This window comes from Bos indicus, chromosome 5 (assembly GCF_029378745.1).
Source record: "Bos indicus isolate NIAB-ARS_2022 breed Sahiwal x Tharparkar chromosome 5, NIAB-ARS_B.indTharparkar_mat_pri_1.0, whole genome shotgun sequence".
Classification (NCBI taxonomy): domain Eukaryota; kingdom Metazoa; phylum Chordata; class Mammalia; order Artiodactyla; family Bovidae; genus Bos; species Bos indicus.
Genome location: NC_091764.1, coordinates 90,980,379 through 91,003,469, shown reverse-complemented (window position 1 = coordinate 91,003,469; position 23,091 = coordinate 90,980,379). Strand labels below are relative to the sequence as shown.

The window sequence follows — 23,091 nt, the reverse complement described above, 5'->3', positions numbered from 1 at the left end:
CGCCTTCACATGCACCTAATGAATAAATGAAGTAAAGTAAGATGTCTAGTTCCCACCATGTGCGTGTGTGTTTGCTAAGTCGCTTCAGTCGTGTCCAACGCTTATGACCCTACAGACTAAACAGCCTGCAAGGTTCTTCTCTCCACGGGACTCTCCAGGCAAGAATACTGTAGTGGGTTGCTATGCCCTCCTCCAGGGGATCCTACAACCTAGGGATCCAACCCTATGTGGCTGATCTTTCCTACAAATTTCCCTACAAAGCAACTGCTTCAGTTTCTTTCTAAAATAGTCTTTGAATATAAGTCATTATTTGTTAGAATTTTAAGTTCTTTGAAGACAGAAAAAAAAAAAAAAAAGGAAAAAACTCTCAGGGGGATATTTCTTATTTCCAGTGAATGCATACTTTGGGACAAGTGACCTATGTTTTCTTATAACCACAAACTATATGCTCAGTTGCTCAGTCATGCCTGATTCTTCATGACCCTTTCGACTGTAGCCCACCAGGCTCCTCTGTCCATGGGATTTCCCAGGAAAGAATACTGGAATGGGTTGCCGTTTCGTCCTCCAAGGGATCTTCCTGACCCAGGAACCAGCATCTCCTGCATTGGCAGGCAGATTCTTTATCTGCAGAACCATCAGGGAGGCAAACTATATAATAGTTTTTAAATTCTTATGAAAAACAAATAAACATTTTGAGAGATTTACTTTTAGACCTGATGTCTCTTTCCTGTCAGATGAGATAAGGTGAGACAAAGTGCTTTGTAAAAAACCAGCCCTGTAAACACAGTATATGATATTGTTGTCATTTTTTTATAGTGTTAAAGACCATAAAGAAAAGAAGTCTGCATCTTTTCTTTTTGGCCCCATCCACTAGCTTCCATGCAGAATTTAACAGAATTTCAAATCATCTCTTTCCTCCCCTCTCAGAGGGAGTACTAGGACATTATACGAGAAGCCTTACAAGCATGTAGGAAAAGACTTGCTCCCTGAAAGACTTCACTGATTGAACCTGTGCCAAATTTTCACTTGCTTCCTCCCTCCTTCAACCTCCAACTCCTTCCAAAATATGGGGGAGGGGGGAATCAGTGTTTCATTTTTTGATGCTGCCAAGGCTACAGCTAAATAGCTAAATGCAGAAGAGAAGGACATGGACATAATTATCTCGTGAACTGAATATTCAAGCAGTAATCCAGAGGCCTTTTCCTACATGAGTTTGTAATGGCCAAGCAGGTACAGTGCAAGCAACTGTACTCAAGAGGAATTCTATGGTATTAGAAAAATGACTTAACATTAAGAAGATCTACGGAAATCTATGAATTCTCCAAAGAAATGAAAGGAAAAAATGAGATCACAAAGTTAAATGCTCTGTACCTAGGGGAAAAACATCATAATCTAGCAGTTTTTCACCACTTAGTCAAGTTTTCATTAAATGGTGTTGATATTACTAAGGGAAAAAGCTGGATCAACAAAGTGTCCACAATACCACTCTAAAAGAAACTTTAAAGTGAAGGTTAGTTTGTCTTTATTCTTCCCCCAAAATCTCCTTCTTTGGGCTCCAAAGCCAACAAGACTGCTTCTGAGATGTTGCTTCCACTTACCCTCTCTCGAATATCTTTCTTCTGAGAATAAAATACCAGAAAACTATGAGTATAGAGTTGTAACTTTAACTGTCTAGCTGACATGCACACTCTGGAAGGAATAAATAAGCAGTTTATTACCCCAATGTAATGTACCTACTATATAGAAATTTCAGTAATAACCACTATGGCTGAATGGTGCCATGTTGGCAAAAAAAGACAAGAAAAGTTGCCCAGTGAAGTAGGTTCCTGAAATGATTCTTAAGCAAAATGTAGGACTTACCTAGACCAAGAAACAAGCTTAGGGGAAGCCCCTTGGAAAAACAAAGCCAGAATCAAAAGGCAGAGGCCAAGTCATGCAGAGCCTTTTTGGTTGTGCAGAATAGTTTAAAACCTCATCCTAGCAGAGTAGACCTCATGGGACCATTTTGAAGAGTTTATCACCAGGGTGGACAACGAGCTAATTGCATAGTATCAACTTTTCTGCTTTACTGACTACGCCAAAACCTTCGACTATGTGGATCAAACAAACTGTGGAAAATTCTTAAGGAGATGGGAATACCAGACCACCTTACCTGCCTCCTGAGAAATCTATACACAGGTCAAGAAGTAACAGTTAGAACTGGACATGGAACAACTGACTGGTTCCAAATAGGAAAAGGAGTACGTCAAGGCTGTATATCGTCACCTGGCTTATTTAAGTTATATGCAGAGTACATCATGAGAAACGCTGGGCTGGATGAAGCACATGCTGGAATCAAGACTGCCAGGAGAAATATCAATAACCTCAGATATGCAGATGACACCACCCTCAAGGCAGAAAGTGAAGAACTAAAGAGCCTCTTGTTGAAAGTGAAAGAGGTGAGTGAAAAAGTTGGCTTAAAACTCAACATTCAGAAAACATAGATCATGGCATCTGGTCCCATCACTTCATGGCAAATAAATGGGCAAACAATGGAAACAGCGAGAAACTTTATTTTGGGGTGCTCCAAAATCACTGCAGATGGTGACTGCAGCCATGAAATCAAAAGACGCTTGCTCCTTGGAAGAAAAGCTATGACCAACCTAGACAGCATATTATAAAGCTGAGACATTACTTTGCCAACAAAGGTCTGTCTAGTCAAAGCTATAGTTTTTCCAGTAGTCATGTATGGATGTGAGAATTGGACTATAAAGAAAGCTGAACGCTGAAGAATTGATGCTTTTGAACTGTGGTGCTGGAGAAGACTCTTGAGAGTCCCTTGGCATGCAAGGAGATCCAACCAGTCCAACCTAAAGGAAATCAGTCCTGAATATTCATTGGAAGAACTGATGCTGAAGCTGAAGCTCCAATACTTTGGCCACCTGATGTAAAGAACTGACTCATTGGAAAAGACCCTGATGCTGGGAAAGATTGAAGGCAATAAGAAGGGGACAACAGAGGATGAGGTGGTTGGATGGCATCACCGACACGATGAACATGAGTTTGAATAAGCTCTGGGAGTTGGTGATGGACAGGGAAGCCTGGCATGCTGCAGTCCATGGGGTCGCAAAGAATCAGACATGACTGAGCAACTGAGCTGAACTGAACTGAACCTTTTCTGAAATTCCTATACATTTCAGCCAAATTGTATAAGCTTTTCAGAGGGAGATATTCTCATTAGAAACTTGACAAATATGACCATCAGATAATTATGTCGTAAGCCATTGCTCTGCAGCTTATTACACTCAGGACCTGCTTGTTCTCTGTTTTATAGGCACTTAATTGTTTTTAATCTTTGTTGTTTTGTGTGCCTGTTCATGCTCAGCAGTCTAAAGTTACTCTGTTACTGCATTTATAAAAATCGATTTGGGGGTTAATCATCTGACACCAATTATCTTGTTTGTGCCATACAGATAACTCATTATGTACACACGTTGTTTTTCACCCAAATAGATTTTAGCCACATACAATTTATGGCTTAAAAAAAATAGACTTCTGTAAACAGGAAGCAGCTACATAGGTAAACAAAAATATCAAAGCTTCTTCCTTAACACAAGAGCCGGAAATTGATTACAATCTGGCTATATGATGGGAATCTAACCAGTCTTGGTTTTCAGATCAAATAATATTTGGTCAACATTTATTTAAAAGGCAAATCATCAACCACAACTGACCCAGCCTCTTAAGGTGTATTCTGGGATAGTTTTAATCATATTTAGACCACAGCAGGACCCAGGCTCCAGTTTAAGAGTTTCTCACTATGGGAAAGTCTTGCTAATAGAACAACTCCGGAACCAACATTTTCCTCGTATTAATCGCTCCTACTTCATCACAAGACTGTTTTATTCTAAACTTTCAATATAAAAGCTACCTTAAGGAAAAGAAAAAACGCTCAGTAGCAAAGTCTAATGACGTACTCTATTGCACCAGCAAGTTTTGGTTTTATTTTGATCACAAAACAAAGAAGTCATAGTTTCACTACTTGAAAGCACCTCAAAGATGAATGACCATTAGTCACAAAAACAATCTGCTTCTGACATTCTCTTAAAAAACATTCATTAGGTAATAAACTCGTTCATTTGCACTCGTTACCCAAAGAGCTATTCTCTTTTTTATCTTACGCTTCTGACACTGAGCTATAACATCTCACTGCAAATACAGGTATATTGCAGTGTTTCACTGCAATTGAGAAATGAGTTCTAAGGAAAGGAGAGGCAAAGACCTCACTATTTTCAGTGAAAACTGTTTGTTCAAAGCCTTTTATTCCAAGCTATTTTAGACGGAAAATGGTTTGTTTCAATTAACTCATACTAACATTAGGGTCAGAGAGAAAGACTTCAACAAAATATATACCAGTCCTAAATACACAGCATTTAAAAACCCTCCACCATCTAGAAAAATGGTACTGAAGAACCTATTTGCAGGGCAGGAATAGAGACACGGATGTAAAGAATGGACATGGAACGCAGAGAGGTAAGGGGAGGGTGGGACGAATTGGAAGAGTAGTGCTAACATATATTTACTACCAGGTGTAAATCAGATAGCTAGTGAAAAGGCAATGGCGCCCCACTCCAGTCCTCTTGCCTGGAAAATCCACAGACGGAGCAGCCTGGTAGGCTGCAGTCCATGGGGTCGCTAAGAGTCGGACACGACTGAGCGACTTCACTTTCACTTTTTACTTTCATGCATTGGAGAAGGAAATGGCAACCCACTCCAGTGTTCTTGCCTGGAGAATCCCAGGGACAGAGGAGCCTGATGGGCTGCCGTCTATGGGGTTGAACAGAGTCAGACACGACTGAAGCGACTTAGCAGCAGCAGCAGCAGCAGTGAAAAGCTGCTGGATATCACAGGGTGCTCAGCTCAGTGCTCTGTGATGACCTAGACAGGTGAGATGGGGGTAAGGTGGGAGGGAGATCCAAAATGGAGGGAATACATGTATATATGTAGCTGATTCACTTTATTGTACAGTGGAAACTAATACAACATTGGAAAGCAATTATACTCCAATGAAAAATCAACCAAAATAAAATAAAAATAAAACCCTCCACCTAGTCCTAGTCCTTTACAAGACTTACTACTATATATACATATATATGTGTGTGTATGTGTGTGTATATATAAATACATATAGTTCAATGAAAGTAAATTTTGTTCATCTGTTGCTATGTACTTATATATGTTTCTTGGATAGAAAATACTTTGTGTCTTCTTTGTAGCATCTAGTCCACTGGGTAGATTTTAAAATAAAATTGGTGACTCAAACAGCACAGTTCAGAAGAAAAGCATCCTGTTTTGTGCCCATAGAGCGACAGGCCCGGCTGTGAATGCAATGACTGCTTGGTCCTTTTGAGAGAGAATACTGAAGTGCCCACTGAATGGATGACTCTGCAGTCTCTTAACAGGGAGCTCTGCTGTGAAAACAGAGTTCTACTGGTTTCTGCCTAGAAGGAACAGTCCAGTAACATTGAAGGAGGCAAGAAGAGGTTCTTGTCAGAATCACATGCAGACCGAAAGCTGCTGTTCACAAATTAGTTCCCAAGCCCACCTACCTGTGGCTGTCATCCCCAATTTAGAAACAGAATACCAGCCAGTAGAGATTTCAGGAAAGAAGGTCTGTTGTGGTCAAATTTTGGTCAACATAAGCTTTCTTTCTAATAGTCTTTTGATGCACTTAATATAAAGGATACAGTATTAAAAGCTATTAAGTTTTATCTGATTTCATTTTCCTCTTAAGCTTATTTCAGCCTTTTGTTTGAAATTAGGTTAGCAACTTCTCATTTTTCTACAATGAACATTGATTACTTTTATAACCAGGAAAAATAAACTAATAACAAAGAAATTATATTTGAGGCAGTGTGGTTATCAAACTCTTCTCAGTTAAACTCTTCCTTACAGGAAACAAAGACAGACATTCATCTTCCTTGCTGTGTCTCAAAATATTCACCAAAACTTCTTTTCAAGAATACTTTCTGCCAATTATTTTTATTTCATGGAGATTACCCAACCCCCAACCCTTTCAAATGTTTTCTCTCAAAAGCCTAGACTGACCTTTTTCCCCAAGGCCTGAGCTTAATGAACATTTTCATATCACAAACTTCTCAGACCTGTTCAGAAGGCCCTCAAATACACAAGTGCACCTTTCAGAGACAGTGATGACGCCCTCGGAGCACCACATTCAGAACACAATTACTTCAAATACATCAATTCTCAATATTTCAAGTATGTGAGGGGGAAAAAATTGGCAATTATTATCCTGGAGCAAAATTACAACTATATCAAATTTAGACATGTATTCCCAGCTCCATATTAAATCAGTAACGAGGTGGCATATAAAAAAACCAACTAATGTATCCATGATAAATATTTAAAATTTCAACTTAGGATGTAAGTTAATGAGCTCTTTCAAGACAATGAAATAAATATAGTTTGAAATATACACAGCAGGCAAATAAATAACAGTAGGCTTTTTTAAAATCCATTTAACTCAGACCAGGTGCCGGGTCCCTCATGTCAGTTTCTATTCTCTGATTTTTGGAGGTAAGTTATGATCTGGCCCTTTGACTGCCCTAGACTGTCTGCCATGACTAGACAAAGCAATAGATTATAGACAAGTCAGCCATGGCTCTCCCTCCCCATCAGGTACCTTCCTAGCCCAGAGCATGAGCCTGTTAACTTTAAAGCGATGCCATGTTAACACTGTTCCAAAGCCCCTCATCAAAGCCGCTCTTCACAGCAGTGGCTCAAGACTGCGCCCCCACCCCCACCCCGCCCAAGTCAACATGACCAACCTGCAGCAGCTTTCAAGTTTTGCTCCAAAAAAGCTTGCAAGTTTGGGCTTTAGATAAAGTTTCTTGTGGCGCCGGACCACTCTGGGGCATTTAGGCAGTTTCTTCAAAAATTTTCAAGTCCCACTGAGTAGTTGTCTAGCATTTTTGAAGTACGCAAAGTGCAAAACATCACACAAAAGTCTCTTTCTTATGTATTTCAAAGGCTCAATCTGCTCCATCGCTTTTAATTAGCCTATTCTGACTCAATAAATTCATTCATTCATTCAAAATTGAATTCCACGATTCAATTTAAACCAATTGTCTAAGCTTCATAGGCAACTAATTTTCACCCCTGCCACAGTACACAGGGAAAAGCAGGAGCCCGGTTAAAACTTACCTATATTTATGTCTTTTGTGGATATTTTATAGCACTGGGCCAGAAAGCTCAACTGATTAGAACAAGGTGCTAATGAGGCCAAGGCTGTGGATTCAATCTCCACATGAGCCAATTAACTTCACTTACACAAAACCACCATTCCACAGATGCAGATTAAAATTCTACACCCAGTCAGCCATGTATAAAAACATGCCAGTGAGCTCAAGAGAATATTTAGAGAAAGAGTGTGGGTAGCTCAAGGAAGGTCACCATCATTGTTTAGAGAATGGAGGGAAATTAGGGGGTCATTCACTCAGCAATTAATATCCCACATCTGCTCCGTGCAATGTAACATGTCAGGTCAGTGGTAGATCGGAAGAAAACTAAGGTGAGCAGAGCAGTTTCAATCTGCCATTCGACTTCAGGAGCAGTCTTGGCCAACAAAGAATTAAAGTCAAATATTAAGGCTGAGACATATAAAAAAGAAACTACAATACAAGCAAGAAGTAATTAATAGGCATAATGAAAAGCGAAAGTGAAAGTGTTAAGTTTCTTAGTTGTGTCCGACTCTCTTCAATCCCATGGACTGCAGCCCACCAGGCTCCTCTGTCCATGGAATTCTCCAGGCAAGCAGACTGTAAGAAGAGTGGGTAGCCATTCACTTCTCCAGGGGATCTTCCTAACTCAGGAATCAAACCAAGTTTCTTGCATTGCAGGTGGATTCTTTACCATCTGAACCACCAGGGAAGCCCTAAAATAGGGTTTATGATAAACCATGAAATTTTAAAAGCTCCATAGTCTTACAAAGGACAGAGAATTCATATTCAGCTAGTGTGATCAAAAGTGACTTAATGGAAAAAAGGAATTTTGGTCTGGGGCTTATGGGAAAAACTGAGAGAAAAGTCTAGAAAATAGGTAAAAACTAAATAACAGAAGGCCTTGAATACTAAATAAATAAACTTCATCTTTTAAGAAACAGAGAATTAGTAAGAACTTCCCTGGTGCCCAGAGTTAAAACTTCACCTTCGAATGCAGGAGGTGCAGCTTCAATTCCTGGTTAGAGAGCTAAGATCCCACATGCCTTACGGCCAGAATATTGAAACATAAAACAGAAGCAATAATGCAACAAATACAAAAAAGATTTTTTAAATGGTCCACATCAAAAAAAAAAAAAATCCTAAAAAAAAAAAAAAGGAAACAGAATTAGTAGAAATTTTTAATACAGCAATAACCTGAATAAAGTTCAGTGACTACACCGATTGTGGCGTGGCAAACCATGGAGACAGGAGCTCGGGACAAAAGCAGAGAAAATGAGGCTTTCCCAATAGCTAATCCAAGATCTTAGTGCAAACAGAAACAGATTCAGAAAATACTTGGAAAATGGAAATTGCCAGGATTTGGCAGTGGATCAGATGGAAGAAATTATTGAAGGAAGGGAAATGAAAAATATATGAGGATTCAAAATCCAGTGATGGGGTAATGGTAGTACCATAAGCAGAAATAAAGACTAGAAATAAATGGGATGGAATGAGCCAGGAGGAGTCAGAAAGGTAAATGATGATGATGAATTTGTGTTTATATACAGTGAGTTTGAAGTACTGGCTAAATACTCAACCGGATTCATAAATAGGCTTTAAAGATGCTCCTAAACTTACGATTTTTTTTCTACTTTATGATGGTGCAGAAGCAGTTTGTATCAGTAAAGACAGTATTTGAATTTTCAATATTGATCTTTACGCAGGCTAGCGACAGGCAGTGTGATACCCTCTCCTGTTGTTGGGCAGCGGCAGCAATCCACAGTTCCCAGTTAGTCACATGACTACAAGGGTGAACACTCAATGCACTTATAACCCTTCTGCACCTGGTCAATCTGCTTTTCACTTCTAGTACAGTATTCAATAAATTACATGAAATATCCAACACTTGATTATCAAATGGACTTTGTGTTAGATGATTCTGCCCAACTGCAGGCTAATGTAAGTGCTGAGCACATTTCAGGCAGGCTGGCTACATTATAATGCTCAGTAGATTAAGAGTATTAAAAAGCATCTTCAACATAAGATAATTTCAATTTACAAGGAACTTATCGGGAGGTAATCCCTTCATAAGTCGAGGCAGATCTGTAGTTGTAAGAAGGGGTAAGTCAATAATATCGAATGCTGCAGAAGATAAAGGAGAATGAAGAGAAAAATCTGTCTGATAATAAGGAGACCTGGAGGTTCACTGAACATATTTCCACTTTTCTTCCTTCTGAACACAGAGAGCTGGTACTTCCTCAACAGATCCCTTTAATTAGTTGGGGCCATGTGACTAGTTCTGGCCAATGAGTTTCATCAAAAGTGCCATGTCTCATTTCCAGGTGAGAAAATGTGATTTGCGAGTACAAAACCCTGTGGAATTCTCTTTTCCTTTGCCAAAGCAACCTGCAATGTTCCAGATATGGGCTACTTCATCAGCCTGGATCTGAGAGTGACGCTGTCCTGGTGCAGCATCCCCAGGCCACTCCCAACATTGCAGTGGTTGTCTGTGTAACACACGTTGAGAAGCTAATTTTTGTGGTTTTCAGTGACTGACAGAACAGGATTTGGGGGAACCCTCAAGAAAGCAGTTTCACAAAGTGGTGAGGAAAAAAAATCTGTCTTGTGAGGTGCCAAGAAGTGATAGGATGGGAAAAAGTGACATATTCAGCAAGACCATTGTGTCAGTAAATCTGGTCATGAAAAGATGGAAAGGATTCAGCAACTTGAAAGGTTAACAGCAAAGAGAACTAGATTATGAGACCTTTTGTTATTGTTTTAGTACAGGGAAGCAGTCCCAAGGAATAAAGAATATGGATGGGGAAAAGATTAACAGAATAAGATTTCAAAAGAGTTGGAAGAGGATCAAGGTATAGAGTCACACTTCTTCCTCTGAGGCAAGAAGAAGAAGAAAGATTAGGGCCTTTGGGAAATATTGTGATGGGAATGTGAGAAACTGAATGCACTCATGTCAGATGGTTTCAACCAGTCAACAGTGCCGTCTTCCTACACAAAGGCTGTCATGTTTTAGCATTATCCTGGATATTATTGGTACTTACGAAATACTACTAAAAGCAAAATCCTTCATAAAATTCATCCTCCTCTTAAGGCACAGTGAATGACTATAATGTTCTGAACAGAGTGCCAAGCAAGATGAGGGATATGAGCATCCAGGGCATGTACTATAGTCTCTTTTATAAACAATGAAAATTATTATATACTTAAAATTCATGAAGAACATAAAATTGTATGTAACCTATGGTTAAGATGTGAATGACAGAGAAGACAGTGATTATTCAGGTTTAGGAAAATGAAAGAAAGAAAGTGAAGATGCTTAGTCGTGTCCGACTCTTTGCGGCCCCGTGGACTGTAACCTACCAGGCTCCTCCTTCCATGGGATTTTCCAGGCAAGAATACTGGAGTGGGTTGCCACTCCCTTCTCCAGGATATCTTCCCAACCCAGGGACTGAACCTGGGTCTCCCCCATAGTAGGCAGATGCTTTACCATCTGAGCCACCAGGGAAGTTCCAGGGGAAAAGATCTCTCTGAAGCACTGAAGCTTGAAGGTACGCAGTATTTATGAAACAGATCACCAGTCCAGGTTCGACGCATGAGACAGGGTACTCAGGGCTGGTGCACTGGGATGACCCTGAGGGATGGGATGGGGAGGGAGGGAGGAGGGGGGTTCAGGATGGGGAACACATGTACACCCATGGCTGATTCATGTCAAGGTATGGCAAAACCACTACAATATTGTAAAGTAATTAACCTCCAATTAAAATAAATAAATTTTTAAAAAATAAATAAAATAGCAAATAAATAAACAGAGACACAGAAAATGGAGGAATTCCGAGTGTTTACAATGACCTCAGCCAAGCACGCAGACCAGGATGAGTTCTGCATGCTCCGGGGATGAGATGATTAACCTGTCTAGGGTAGGATGTGTGTGCATGTGTTCAGTCAAAATTCTTAGCCACATCCAATGAGAAAACAAGTTTGGCTAATTTAAGGATTCAGAAAGATCACAAAACTCACAGGAGAAACATAGAACCAGGTTTAGAGGTTAAGCAGCCAGAGTCAATGACTAAAAATGTAATGCAAGACCGGCCTAGAAGATTCTAATGTAGCCACTGATGGACACAGACACCTTAGGACGCACTGTTGACCCCAGATACCATCACTGATGCCTCTGGAAACTGGATGGGTGTTGCCACTGCCACCACATATACAGCGCATTCTGTGAGGGCCATATCGCTCTGTATCTCTATCTTATGATTCAGAGTCTAGGAGAAGTATGTCCAAAAGAGAGAACCTAAATTACATGCTATGACAGATGATGACACGGCAAGGGAGGCAGGAAAGGTGATTACCTGGTATCTTCAGTTTCTACAACAGGGGTGTAGTTCTGCTTCATAAGGCAGGGGATTCCCATAGTTAAGTGGCTCCATTAGTGGCTGGCATTCCATTAGTGGCTGGCCATAAGTCTACTACAGTGTTTATGACAAGCAGAAATATGACTGGAATAATTAAAGGAGGATGAAGAAGTGAATACAGACGGCTTGAAATTTAGACAAAAGAATTTAGCTTCCTACTGAAGGAAAATCGGAACTACTGAAGATTTCAAAACATAATAGACATGCATATCAGAAACAGATTAGGTGATTTATAAATATCTGTTCAATGAATAAATAATTAAAGCAGTAAGACTAAATGGACTTAAAATTGGACTAAAAGAATTAGAGACCAGAATGTTGGCTATAGCAGTAATCTAAGCACAGGAGAATGACATCTTGGAACTAGGGAAGTACAAATAGAAATAAAAATTTCCTATTATGAAAAATATTTTAAAGACAACATCAACAGGCCCTAGAAATTGACTGAGTACAACAAATAAAACAAGTAAATTACCTCCAAAATGATTCCAAATCTTTCAGCAGAGATCACTGAGGAAATTTATACCAAGGCTGGTTTGGGTGAATTTTCATTTTGAAGACTATAAACTTTTTTCTTCCATCTCCAATCTGCTGTTAAAACCACCCAATGAATTTTGCACTGAACATTTCATTTTCCGTTTAAGAATTTCCATTTGGTTCTTCTTTAAAGTTTAAAATTCTCTCCTAAGATTTTCCCTCTGCCCTTAATAAGGTAATATTTCCCCTTCTTTCTTTGAATATATTCATAATAGTCAATTCAAAGTCTTTGTCTATTAAATTCAATACATGAGTTATCTTGGAGTTGGCTTTCATTACATTTTTTCCTGGTTATGGACCATATTTTCCTGGGTGTTTTTTTTAATTTATAATAATAGAGGGTTTCCTTCACTCAATATTGTGGACAAATCACTATGAAGGCTCTGAATTCTATTATCTTTCCCTTGAAGAGCTGACTTGTTTTCTTAGGCAGCTCAATTACTTAATGATTATCTTGAAACTTGTATGAAAACCTGGTGTTCCTGGGTTTATGCTTCATTAGAAAGGATTGGTGGAAAGCATAAGGTGTTTTCCAAGCTTCTTTAAGTTGGCAAAATTCACCTTCCAAACTTTTTCTCCTCCAGGTTTTACTATAGGATGTGGTTCTTAGTGGTCTTTCTGATGTCTTAACTGGATTTTATTATAATAAATATTCATGAGATGTTAACTATTAATAGGTTTCTCCCTATAACTGAGCTAGAACACCAATGTCTCCAGCACATTTCAACCTCCAGCATCTCTGTTCCACTCTCATCCCCTACAGGTGCAAGTCTGAGCTCTCTGGTAAGCTCGAGTAGTCTCACCTGGGACATACGAAGCCCAGTCCTCAGCCAAGGGAGGTATGGGGAACTTCCATACATATTTCTGAGGTTCACATTTTCCTCTCCAGTACCCAAATATTCTACCTGCTATGCTATCTTGAACTCTAATCTTTATCTCTTTAGCATACTCTGTTGTGACTGGGAAATGTTTCCCAGGTTGACATTCAGGTCAAGCATGGGACTCATCTTGTGAGTATCCCCTCTTTCAGGGATTACAGTCTTGCACTAACCTGCTGTCCAAAGCCTAAAAAGCATTGCCACATACATCTTCTCCAGTTTCATTACAGTGTGTGGCATGAAGCTATCCTTGTACCAATAACTTCATCACAGCCAGAAGCAGAAAACTAAAGACATTAACCATAAGGGGATACTGAAACAACAAAGTGAAAATTCAATCCACTTCTGACATCTGCTTTGTCTCAGACCCTTATTATGAGGCCAGCTACCCATATTCATTCCTCAGGAGGCCCATAAGTGCTGGCTTCAGCTGAGCCCCTCACTCTGGCATTTGTCCAGACTGCCTGCCAGTTTGACATTTAACCTCTCTCCTCAATCCTTCAAGTTCATTCTTACTGGGTTAGGAGGAGGGGAAGGCAGTTTCTCCCTGCTAGTTGAAAACTTTTGCCAGCCTTGAAACTGGGAGCTGTTACATTGCCTGAATTTTAAGAAGAAACTTCTTCCTTCTCTCTAGCTCTCACTAGCTTCTCCACATAGGAAGAAAAGCGACATAACTAGGGGCTCAGATTGCGAGAGGAAGTGTTCTAGGAAGGCAGGCGGCCTACCCTCCTCCGTGCTTCTTGTTCTCTCATATAAATCAGCCTGTTCCCAGGTGGCATGAAGTGCAGGGGTTGCCCGGCAGGTTGGTGCTTGGCTGCTCTGTCCACCCTAAGCCAAACCAGTCTGATTCATTGGAAGAAAGAGCAGGAAGCTACTTAGACCTTGAGCACAGGCACTGTTCAAGTTCATATTTCCTAGTAAAACTAAACCCAGAGTAGAAAGGTGTGTCATTCACTGACCCAATCAAACTTCAACAATGTCCTGGCTTAAGCCCTCCTCCTCATGTTGGTGACTCACTTAGACCTTTTCCTTTAACTTTGAAGCTCAGCTCTTGCTTTGAGCCTTCTTCCTCACTTTTATCAAACCCAACTCTACATATGAGAGAATCTTTCTGCCAGCTCCTGTCCTACAGGACATACAACGACCGTAATTCTCCCTCCCTATTTCTTGCTGGAAATACAAGATTAGAATCCCCCCCCAAAAATACATCATTTTTGCTTCTAAAATAAGCTTTATTTGGTGCTCACCTTTATTGATTAAAGTGTTAGTTGCTTCAGCTGTGTCTGACTCTTTGTCACCCGAACAGACTGTAATCCACCAAGCTCCCCTATTCATGGAATTCTCCAGGCAAGAATGTTGGAATGGGTTGTTGATTAAAGTACAACGTAACTCACACCCAGAACAAGGGATCAGTCCCCATGTGGACCAGTTAATTTAACTTGGCTCCTCATCACCTTAGCTAACATCTTACTTCTCCAAGCTCTCCAACCAAGTGGAACCTACAGGGAAACCATAATGATTAACAGGACTCCAAGACCTTTAGTGGGAAAACAGTCTAAGACTCGTACTGAACTGATCAGCAGCAGTTATCTTTGTGTATCAGGGACAGCATTATCATTATATTACCTACATTATCACTAGAAGACACCTCCAAACCAAAGAATTTTCCTTCTTGGATGTGAGACACATTGAGGAAAAGGTTAAATGTTGGGAGAAAGTGCAGGATAAATTTTTTATCCTCAGAGCAGTCATGTCAATAGTTATGAAACATTATTATTAACATCATAAAAAAATTTTCCCGTAATAGAGAAAAGACAGTGAACACCTTCAAGGAATATATAGAACAGCTGTGAAAGCAAGACTCATTCATATGAAAGTATTGCCAACAATACAAAATAGTACACAAGAAGTGTCCCAATAAATGGTACAGGAAATGTGGCAGGAAAAGATGCTGTTTCAGAGGATTTCCATCTCCAGTCTCAAATTGGATGCTGGGATCTGAGCTGGGCTTTATAGCTGAGTAAAATTATTAGATTGAATCACATGAAGCCGTCGGGTTTTTGTAAGTCAAAAGGGTTCAATATTAGCAATTTTATATTGTTCAACCTAATAGCTGGGAGGTCTCTTTTTTTATGTGAAAAAGAAAGTTTGGACTCTGTAGCAATGGGGCACATGTGGAACGGAAATCCATGAACAAGTACACTGTTTAATTAAAGCTTCATCTAAGTGAAGTTATATACAGCATTTCCGTTTTCAGTTATGCACTTAAAAAGGAAATAAATGCATGGAAAAGCACCAAAATGGTGTGCTTTGAGTAACGACTCACACATCTGTTGTCTCATTTACTCTTCACAACAATCCTGTGAGAGGCATACTTTCTCAGCATACTTTCTCATTTTTTTTACAGGTAGAAACTCATGGTCGAAGAAGAATCTTGCCAGGTCACACAGTAGTAAAGAGGGCACCTGGTGACTTCACAATTTCCTGCCCCTGAGTAGTATACTGGAGGAGAAACCCAATCCTTGCCTCCCTGTAAAAATAAGTAAGTGATTGATTGATATTTCAAGGTATCTGTCATCTATGTGTGACAGAGCAATGCAAATGTTTCTGAATTCAGTATACTCAAAAATCCTGTAGATTTTAGACTGTAAATTCATGGAGAATGACACTTTTCATATCTGTTTAGTACTCTGAATTACTCCTTAGAGATAAGAAAAGATTAAGATGAGTACTATAGCTTTCTTTCATGCTAAACAAAGTTCAAGGGTGATACTATTTTTGCTTTAAATTTGTTCTTAAAGAATTCTCAGACTGTTTCCAGCTAGGTTCTCACTCCATGTGATGTCAGTCTAAAAAAAAAGGAGTCTTGTCCCTGCAACTCTTGACATGTTCCTAACTGAAGTATCAGAACTCACAAGGAGGATTTTAAAGACACCAAAACTAGTTCACTAAAATCAAGATTCCCTATACATGAGGCTGATAGGTTTTCTTACTTTTTAAATTAGTTTATATTCTTCCTAAAGCTATGTTAAGTGTCCTATAACTAATTATGAAAAATTAGATTCTTCTCATCAAGTTATATGTGCAATTCAACCGGAAGACCCAGAAGAGCAGCTAAACATTTAGGACTTTTTTCCTAATTAAGTTTCTTTTACATTAGTCTTCTAATTGTTTCTAGAAATCTAAGGTAGCTGGAAAAAAAAAAATCTCATTTATACCAAAATCTATTTCTTAATAAGTGTTAAGATCTTGGAAACCTACTCTCTATAATATGATACTGGAAAATGAATAATTTAGTTAGCTGATTTGGGATTAAGGAACTGGAGATCAAAACTACCTTTTTATTCCTGTTATAAAATAATATAAGATTGCTTTCCCCTAAAAATATAATACATACATTTGAGATCTCAGAGCAATTCAGATAAGGCACATACAGAATCAAGACACCACTGCCTCATTTTTTAAAAAATATTCTGCATGTACTCATCAGAGGTGGCAGTGGTGGTGAAATCTGCACTCACTCCTATTTCCTCTCTACTCATCATTCCTTACTCCAATCCAGTCTGGTTCCATTCTCCCACCGACTCTTCCAAACCAATAACCTCTCTGTCATCAAGTCTACTGGAGTTTCCTCAACCCTCATCCCTTTTAATTTCTCAGCTGTTCACACAATGGATTCTTCCCCCTCTTCTTTCTCTTTTCTCATTTGCATTTGGGAAAATGTTACTTGTTCTTTTGTGTTTCATTTCTGTCTTTTCTTCCTCCTCTGCTGCTGCTGCTAAGTCACTTCAGTCGAGTCCGACTCTGTGCGACCCCACAGACAGCAGCCCACCAGGCTCCCCGATCCCTGGGATTCTCAATGCAAGAACACTGGAGTGGGTTGCCATTTCCTTCTCCAATGCACAAAAGTGAAAAGTGAAAGTGAAGTCGCTCAGTCGTGTCTGACTCTTAACAACCCCATGGAATGCAGCCTACCAGGCTCCTCCATCCATGGGATTTTCTAGGCAAGAGTACTGGAGTGGGGTGCCACTGCCTTCTCTGTCTTCCTCCTCTAACAGCTACTAAACATGCGCTTTAATGGTCAGCCCCTTCTCTGCAGGAACAGCATCCACTTTATCCTATTTGGAGTTCAGGTTTCACCATATTCAGTGACAAAATCCATGCCTCTAGTTCAGAACACTCTTTTGGTCTCCAGAATCAAACATTAGATGACCTCCTATATCTCCTCCAATCTATCCCTTCATTCCTTCAACTCAACATTTCTCTACTGGAGATCCTCTTATCCCCCCCTGAGACAACTCACTGTGAACAACATCAGTAACATTCAGATCAACCTGACACAAAACTTTAAAGTTGCTTTCATCCTTGCTTCCCCTTGATCCATACTTCAAATCAGTCACGCTCAAATCTTTCAAACCTCTACCTTTTTTTCAACACCCTTCCTAGCATGTAACAAAAGTTAGGCACATGCACTGTGCTTAGTCATGTCCAACTCTCTGCGACCCCATGGACTGCTGCCTACCAGGCTCCTCTGTCCACAGAATTTTCCAGGTAAGAATACTGGAATGGGATGCCATTTCCTTCTCCAAGGGATCTTCCTGACCCAGGGGTCAAACCCGTGTCTCTTGTGTCTCCTGCACTGGCAGGCGGACTCTCTACCACTGTGCCACCTGGGAAGGACATAACAGAAGTTAGCACTGGTTATTCTCTGATTTTACTTCAGCTGTTGATATAACGTCATTACTTTATTTGTCTAAATTGTTCTCGAAAGGAAGGGGCTGTGCTTTATTCACACAAAAGAATCCTTTAGCTGTGCCATTAAATGTTGGAAGGACAAGAATCAGTAGGCTCCAGAATTCCTATCAAGAAGGAGTTTAGAAATCTGGCTGTGGAGGCAGGGAGGACATGGGAGACTTGGCTGAAACAGGCATTTGCTTGGTTAGCAAACTAGGGGCTGCTTAGCAGGCTTTGGGATTCTGATGGAGATGTTGATGGCTCTAAAGACCCCTAAAATCCCTTTGCACTGCCTCAGCTGATAAGCACATTGCCCCCAGATAAACCGTACTAAGGAAGTACAGTGTAGTGCAGTGCAAGCTGGGCAGTCGCGTCCGACTCTTTGCGACCCCACAGACTACACAGTCCATGGAATTCTCCAGGCCAGAATACTGGAGTGGGTAGCCTTTCCCTTCTCCAGGGGATCTTCCCAACTCTAGGATCAAACCCAGGTCACCCACAATGCAGGCGGATTCCTTACCAGCTGAGCCACAAGGGAAGCCCTATACTAAGGAAAGAGGAGGAATAAACCCAGCTTATAGAGATGGAGAAATGAGACATCTGCATTTCCCTGGAGTAAGAGCCAGTCCCTACTGAGTTCAGCTCAGAAGAATGTCAGAAAGTCTCTCTTACTTGCCTCCTTCTCCCCTCCTTTCTTTCTCCCATGATTACTTACCCACCTCTTTTCTAACTTCACTCCATCCCCTGAGCCTGGTCTTATGTGCAGAGACAAGGAACAAAGGGAAACTACCTCTCTCTAAGAACCAGAGGAAGCATCTTCATCTCACTGCATACTCTGATTCTAAAGAATTTCTGTCTTTTTTCCCATTTTTACCAAGTCATATTATTCTCATTTAGCATAAGCCAGAACCCCCAGGAGGGGACATTAAGACCTTAACCTATGAAAGAATGAGGATTTTAAAACCCTATCCTGCAATTCAGATAGCTCAACAAAACTCAACATAGAGACCAGCACAAATAAATATTTGGTAAGCAAACTAATAAATGTGTTCTCTGTAAAGATTCATAGATGAAATGGAAGTAGTCTTAAAACCAAACATACTAAATTCTGATTAATGTGTAATGCTTTATAAAATATAATGAAGAATGTAATCCTTTTTTCTTAATTTTCCTTGAATTAATGGTGCCTTCCTAATGAATCCAGGCTGTTAATGAATTTGGCCCAGTGCTAGTAAAATCAGTGAAGCATTTCTATCAAATCAGTATTCAGAGTATGTCTCCACTGATTTCAGCACAACAGTTAAAATGTGAACTATACAAACACATTATTTACAATCCAGTGTGCAAAGATCCTTCACTTAAAAATAAGAAAAAACACTGATGTTAGAGAGATACCCCAAAATAGAGAATTCTAAATGTCATTAAATAGGACGTGAAGCCAACAGACATTTTGGTAAACCATGTTCCATATTTCCACTGAATAACTAGAATAAATGTTAACATAGCTGAGATCGGATGTGTCTGGTTGGCAACACCCATCCCTACGCCTCCCAGCTTCAGCTTCCATTTGTGGGAGCCAGATGGAATATGGGGATAGAGAAGAATGGTTTTATATATGGATTCTTGGGTCCAGAGAGGAACAAAGACAAGGGATAACATCTAGTCCTTTTGACAGCCTGTCCCCCAAGACTCAGTCTGAGCTATCCTAGAGAACAGGGCTGAAGAGAAAAGTTAAAGTGGCTGTCTGCAGAGGGCATGTCATGAGCTTGGTGCCAGGTTAACAATGTCCCAGGCAGAGCTGAGCAAAGGACATTTTATCATTCTTGTAAATAACACAGCATGGCTCTGATGTGGCCCTGAAATTGGAGAGGAATTCAGTCGCATTTGGCAGTTTAGAGAAGCTGCAGCTTTGGGAGCTCTGTGGGAAAGTATGGTGGGTAGAGAAGCAGCCTTCCCAGAGGCTGCTGCAAAGCAGCCTGCAGCCAGCAGCTCTCAACACGAAGAGTTAGATGGAAGAGCACCAGAGGGGTGCTAGGCACACATGGGAATATGAGAACGACTGGGGAGTTTCAGAGGTTTTACAGGTGGGAGTCAACTGGCTAACAAAATAAATACACAAGCAAACACAGCCTCATTTGGAACCAAAACCACTGAAGTTTGGGGATATGAGGTCTACAGTCATAATGAGTAAATTGATATTCTTCTTATTCAAAGTTAACCATTTTGTGCTTGTTTATAGAAGGACAGAAAGTGGTATCCCACAGCATCCATGGACCCTCCCGGGTATGAGGAATATAAGACAGAAAGAGGATTTTCTTTACCTGAACTGATAGGCCAAAAGAAAAAGTTAACCATTCTAGTAGGCGCATGTGTGTGTGTGTGTGTGTGTATTAGTTCATTTATGAGTCTGAAGTTTTCAAGCTATTTGGACACCAGAATATACCCCTTAACTTAATCCAACTCTCCTTTCTCTTGATTATTCATTTTACCCAAATAGAAAACAAAAATATGTATTTATTGAGAGTTTTTTTTTTTTTCTTTTAAGAAACTACATTGAGCAGTGTGGAAAAAAATTTTTTAACAAATAGTCTTCCATTAATGAACACGAAAGATATGTGGGGGTATGAAATGACACATAAAGAACAATTAAGAAGCAATCAAGAATATATTCTAACATGCACATAGAATACTTCTGGACAATACCCACACACAGTGGTCTCCTCTACAGAAGAGGAATGAAAGATAGCCACGAGGGGACAGCTTCACTTCACTCTCAGTTATTTATACACTTTGACTTTTTTTGCCATGTGTTTGTATTACCCTTTCAAAAACAAAATAAATGAGTTGTCTTTTTCTAAAGGCAGTACAGAATGAAGGGTTATAAGCTAGCTATAATCTGTACAAAAACATTTTGGACTCAGACAAACCTGGCATTGCTAACAGATCTAAGCCAAAAAGACTTTCCAAATTATCTGGTTCTTCTTGGTAGATGTCTACAATCTCTAGAAATTAATAGTAGATGAGAATCCTGTTATTGCTGTTCAGTCACTAAGCCATGTCCAACTCTTCATGGCCCCCATGGACTACAGCATGCCAGGCTTCCCTGTCCTTCACTATCTCCAGTTTAGGTCAGTTCAGTTGCTCAGTCATGTCCAACTCTTTGAGACCCCATGGACTGCAGCACGCCAGGCCTCCCTGTCCATCACCAACTCCCAGAGTTTGCCCAAACTCATGTCCATTGAATCACTGATGCCATCCAACCATCTCATCCTCTGTCACCCCCTTCCCCTGCCTCAATCTTTCCCAGTGTCAAGGTCTTTTTCGAATAGAGAACTCTACCTACAGTCTTATGAACAAGTAGGATATTATAATGAAAGCAAGTGTTAGTCTCTCAGTTGTGTCTGACTCTTTGTGAACCCATGGATTGTAGCCCAGCAGGGTCCTCTGTCCGTGGGATTGTCCAGGCAATAATACTGGGTTGGGTTGCCATTTCCTACTCCAGGGGATCTTTCTGATTCAGGGATCAAACCCAGGTCTCCTGCATTGCAGGCAGATACGTAACCGTCTGAGCCATCAAGAAAGCAAACCCTAGGCCAAATACTGTGACACGTACAATACATATTAGCAGGCAGGCACTAAAAATGCCACACAATCTCAGGGCCTGGGGGAAGTCCTTTAGACACTCAAACATGTATCTCACAAGCATGGCAGACATAAAAATATTTTAGCAACAGAATCAACGAATCCTCTACTTAGAGCAGACAACAGAATTTTCCATTAAGTGGTGGAGTGCTGAACTAAATGTACTGAGTCCTTTTTCAAAGAGTTTTAGGCTGATGGGCTCCCTAATTCTAATTAATGCATATTATGATATATTATCATTATGTAACATTTACAGAGGTATCTGAATATTACTTCTGGTCAACAAATGATATCTTAAAATACCACTTATTTCACCAAGAAAAAATTATTTCCAACAGGTAGCACAGTATAATCTTAGAGGATGCAGGCTCTGGAGGCAGACTGCCTGGTTTCAAATCTGGCTCTGCCACTTACTAGCCACATAACCTTGAGCAAGTTATTTAAGTTCTCTGTACCTCTTATCCTTTGTCTGTAAAATAGGAGTGCTAATTATGCCTACCTTGTAGGGTCATTAAGAGAATTAAATGTGTTGATGTTTCCAAAGTGCTAAGATCAATGACTGTCAAATAATAAGAGTCAGATGAATACTTGTTAAATATATTAAATTGGCATCTTTAGGTTAATTAATGAACTTTCTAATGAAGGGTTAGCTTAAGGGTTAGGACTTGCTTATAGCTTTGGAAGACAGAGTGATTCCCTCTATAACAAAGGGCAGGTATGATTACCACTCAAGAAAAAGTTTTTGGATTTCCTAAACTTTGTGTGCAATCCCTATAATACAACCCACTGCATGTGCAAGTGTCATCTGGCCTTCCTTATGCCACCCTATGGGAACTAGATTTTGGGAACTGATTTAAAAAACAGTAACACTCTAATTACTGTTATTGCTATGAGTAATAAACTATCCTTCAACTCTGACCCAAGACTCTTGTGTCTTCTACCAGCATCCATGAAACTGCAGCTGGCAACTCAATAACTTACAGATAGAGTAAAATCTTAGCTTTTCACAGTTCTTAAAAATATTAAGGATGTATTTTCAGCAAACTTATGCCAATAAACTTGGATGAAATCAACAAATTTCTTGAAAGACACAACTTACCAGACCTCTTCATGACACTGGGGAAGGCAAATTTTTCTTAGGCAGGACACTGAAAATACCACCTATAAGAGGACAATAATTAAATTAGACTTGAACAAAACTAAAGCTTTTGCTCTTTCAAAAATATTGAGAATATGAAAAGGTAAGTCACAGGCTGGGAGAAAATATTCATAATTGATATGGCTTACAAAGCACTTGTACCCACAATATATAAAGAACTCTTCCAACTATTTGAAGTCAAATAACTTAGTTTTTAACAGGCCAAATATTTAAACAGGTTTCTCAAAACAAGATAAATGGCCAAGAAGCACATAAAGATATTCCCTACATCATTAGACAGCAGAGAAATGAGAAATAAAACTATAATGAGATATCACTACCTACTCACTACATGAAGGTGAACATTTAAAAGACTGGCAATACCAAGTGTTGACCAGGATGTAAAACAACTACAACTCTGATATATTGGAGGGAATGTGAAATGCTATAACCACTTTGAAAGGACTTTGGTAGTTTCTCAAGTTAAATGTATACTGATCATACGATCCAGCATTTCTACTCAAAGATAT

The 23,091-nt window shown here is 39.8% G+C and overlaps 1 long non-coding RNA gene across 1 annotated transcript in view; it reads right to left on the bottom strand.

The window, feature by feature from the left end:
- Positions 1 to 23,091, bottom strand: part of LOC139183189 (uncharacterized) — a 140,753-nt gene that overhangs the window by 102,900 nt on the left and 14,762 nt on the right. The window contains exon 2 of the long non-coding RNA XR_011566722.1: positions 22,523 to 22,584. This is a non-coding gene — a long non-coding RNA (uncharacterized lncRNA). The remainder of the gene's footprint in view (positions 1 to 22,522; positions 22,585 to 23,091) is intronic.